The following is a 4,126-nucleotide window of genomic DNA, read 5'->3' as shown; positions in this document are numbered from 1 at the left end:
TGTGCATTGATATATCAAGCAGGAATTAGAAATTACCCCTTCCATCCTCAAAATTCAATACCAATCCCCCAACCCACACCAACTTCATTCTTTTGGCTACCACAAAGAATCTCTTTCTTCGTGGTAAGCAGTTTGTTTTCCATCCACTTTGGCAGTGAGGGCCGATGTAAACAAATGAGTTTGGAATGAGGCAGGTACATTACAACCTCTTCCATGCACTCAAACCATCTATTCCCTATTCTGATAATGAGTACTTGAGGCAATAAATGGAGGAATTATCAGTTGTATCAAGTGGTTGGAACCTTAGAGCAAATCAAATCAAATACTGCCCCATCAAATGTTCCCAGATCAGGAATAGAATGGGTAAAGTGTATGGTAAAGCTCCCTCTTCAATTTTGCCTCAAACATAGCAGGGCAGGCATGGCTGTTGTCAGGGCTGGGTGGAATTCTCCCAAATAATTCTAAGTGCCAAAGTCATGTAAAAACTGGAGTAAATCCCACTGGTATTCTCAGCAGGATTTGCAAAATGCATCTCCCACGCTCTGTGCATCACAGAGTGCCCTAACGTGAATCTCGATAAAAATCTGTGGGCAGGGCTTATTCCTGTTGGAGACACCGGCAGCATAGCGCTGAATGGGTCACTGTGCATATATTGATCTATCAGAGCGGAGGCTGGCACAGCACAGTAGCATGTATTGCTGCCTTCTCAATTACTGACCAGCTTGATTGCTGGGCAACGCAGCAACAGCAACCCCTGCATTACCGCCCCTCCAACACCCCATGCTCCAATCACTGGCCTCCTGGACATGTCTGGGCTAGTTCCCCAACCCCCCAGCAGTCCCGATCCTCCAGCAGCCCTGAAACCTCCAGCAGACAGCAGGCCAACCCCCTCACCCGATGACCATCCCCAATCAACCCTCCGCTCCATCTGTCACTGATCCAAAGTGCAGAGTGGGTTCCCCTCCCCACCTCCACCGATCTCCCCCCAAAAGGCCCCACCTATTAGGCCCTGCCCCCTTGGCACTGCCCAGTGCCAGATGCCCCAGGCATTGCCAGCTTGGCGATGCCAGGGAGGTAAGCTGGCAATATGCAGGGACAGCCCCCTTACCTCCAACTTCCTGGGAGTCGCCATGGCCCCCCTTCAATCTAGCAGGATTGGGCTGCAGTTCCCCTTTAGCAAGAAGCTGTTGTAAACCACTTCAGTCCTGGGCCTGCTAATGGAATTTCAATTAGAATTTAAATATGGAGATCAGCTCTGCACCAATTTCTATGCAGTGTAGCGGGCTGGGAGAATCACCCCCAGAACAATTCACACATTACATTTTGTCCTATTAAATACTCTGAGAGCAGGCACAGCATGGGTTTGATACAAACCTATCTCAATATTGTCCCATTTCACAGCCAGCTCAGATATCTGTGGAGAGAGAGTCTGTGCAGAGAGAATAGAGCCAACATTTTGAGTCTGGTTGACACTTCGCCAGAGCTCAGCTGGGATCCTGTGGAGGGTGGTCCAGTGGTTAACACTGATGCAGCACAATGCCAGGGACGCCAGGTTCAATTCCAGCCTTGGGTGACTGTGTGGAGTTTGCACATTTTCCATGGCTGCAGTTTTACCGTCCCACCCGGCACAGGAATTGGAACAGACAAGGGACAGACAATAGGTGGGATCTTACGATTTTGGGATGTGAAGCTGTAAAATCCCACCACCCACGTCTGCATGTTTCCTCTGGCTGCTTCGGCTTCCTCCCACAGTCCAAAGATGTGCAGGTTAGATGGATAGCCAAATAGCCCCTTGGTATTCTGGGATCTCTAGATTACGGGAATTAGCAGTATTACAGGGATAAAGTGGCCTGGTGGGGGGTGGGGTGGGGTGGGGAGGGCGGCGGGTGTGATGCACACTCGATGGGTTGTATGACCTCCTTCTGCACTGTCGGGATTCGACAATTATGAGTACATTAAAGTCTATTTAAAAGAGGTTCCTGTCCTTTGGAGGCACGAACCTCATGACAGTGGTGAAGAGTGAGGAAATTGGGAAATGTTATCTCTCCAGAGGGGAGTTTCCTGATTCTCTCCAGATTTTAAAAGTTTATTTTTAATCACAAGTAGTCTTACATTAACACTGCAATGAAGTTACTGAGAATCCCCTAGTCACCACTCTCAGGCACCTATTTGGGTACACTGAGGGAGAATTTGGCATAGCCAATTCATCTACCTGCACATCTTTGAACTGTGGGAGGAAACTGGAGCACCCAGAGGAAACCCAAGCAGACACTGGGAGAACATGCAGACTCCACACAGTGACCCAAACCAGGAATCTAACCCAGGTCCCTGGCGCTGAGACAGCAGTGCTAACAACTGTGCCACACAGCCACCCTATAGATTTTGTGCCTGCATCAGCAATCCCATGCAAAGAAAGTGCAATCTCAAAACCCACCTCACCACCTCTGTCAGTATAAGTAAGTTATTAGAAAAAATTGGTGTGATAACCTTACTGCATTCAAACTGATTAATGGACGTTACAATAGCCTTTTCTGTTAAAATATCCTTATATTGATGCAGCACCTTTCATTACCTCAGGACATCCCAGAGTAATTTGCAATATTGTCATGGTTGAGACATGATGGAAAATATATGTTTATCTAATCTTTGTTTTTTCTGTGTGGATAAAAATATAAAATTGCTGAACAAATGGTTCAGCCAGTTACCTAACGCTTTGCAGCAGTTTCAGAGTAAAAATGTTCATGGCAACAAGGTGTCTGGTCCAATTAACTCCAAAGTAATACCCTGCTCATGGCATAATTTCCCATAATGGTGTAAACAGCTAAAACATTTAGATTTCAGATCACAGATTCAGCAAAGAGTGGGCCAGTAGACATCAGTGGCAGTTGTTTTGTGGCGTTCACATTGGGCATCATTGCCTCTGCGTGTCTCCCAATTTGTGATGTCAAAGGCTCCAAGCTGATTATCACATGAAAATATCATTTAAATTAACATTTCCATACAACAAGTGGGTCCAGGATAGAATTTTCCAGGCATGCTAACATCACCATGGGGTACTGGTGGTTGTGGGGAAACATAGGGGCTGGGCCAGAGAGGTCTGGGAGGCCAGCAATGTTGAGAGAAAGGGGGGGGTACTGTGCATGCGCCAATCACTGATGCACAGTGGCATAGATTCTCTCTGGCAAGTAAGCAAACAAAACACGGCAGGATTTACTCCCCTTTTCCTGCACGTTGGGAACTTAGTGTCTCCAAAAAAAAGGTACCCTAACTCCAACTAAACACCTCAATTCCAGCCTTGGGAACATACATCCTGGGCATGATTTTCCAGCTACGCTCATCCGGAAACTGGAAAATCCTGCCCAAGGTCAATGGTCCATCCAGAACTTGAAAATTCGCCCTCTATGTCCAAAGTTGAGAAGGGAAGTCACAGAAACCTAACTCCATTAGGTTTCTGTGACTTCTTATTTGACTTCCAAAGTGAACAAAACTCCAGGCAAGAACCTGTATTGTCAACCCTCAAGCTCATGGCAGCAGAAAGACCTCAAACCCGCAAACTGCCAAAACCTCAGAACTCGTGCCTCATGCCTTCTCTAGTCTTGCAAGTAAAGGTGAAGCACTCTACAATCAGCCAGCTTCCCCTTGAAGGAACATGCCAGTTGGCTCATGATTCTGGACTCAGGACACATATGCCCTGAATCCTCTTTTTCATGCATTTATCGTGCAATGTAAAAAGGGTGGATGTTGCAAAACCTCTTTCACGTGTATCTGAGTAAAAATAAACTAACCCTTTTGTTTTCATTCAACTCACTTTGCCGTGCAAACTATTAATACAGATGGGAACATTTCCAAATTTAAGGGCTGAGGAAAGATATTTGTTGAGGAAATTAGGATAATTTAAAAAGCACCTGCTTACAGACAGGTCAAGAGCAGGGAAAGCAGGACAATTTAAACTGACTCCTTGCTCCTGTCCATGAAAATATTTGAGGTGCAGTTACAGGTGTGCAGGTTTCCATGTGCACTGCTACCTTACAAAGGTGAGCAAAAAAGGCTTGTTTTTTGTAAACAGTGGCTAAACTGCAACCCAAACCCTGTGCCAGGCATTAAAAAAAATGAAATCACACTTCAC

The sequence above is a fragment of the Carcharhinus amblyrhynchos genome, chromosome 6 (genome assembly GCF_965287045.1).
Source record: "Carcharhinus amblyrhynchos chromosome 6, sCarAmb.v2.hapA, whole genome shotgun sequence".
Classification (NCBI taxonomy): Eukaryota; Metazoa; Chordata; class Chondrichthyes; order Carcharhiniformes; family Carcharhinidae; genus Carcharhinus; species Carcharhinus amblyrhynchos.
Note: the sequence above shows the minus strand (reverse complement) of the source record.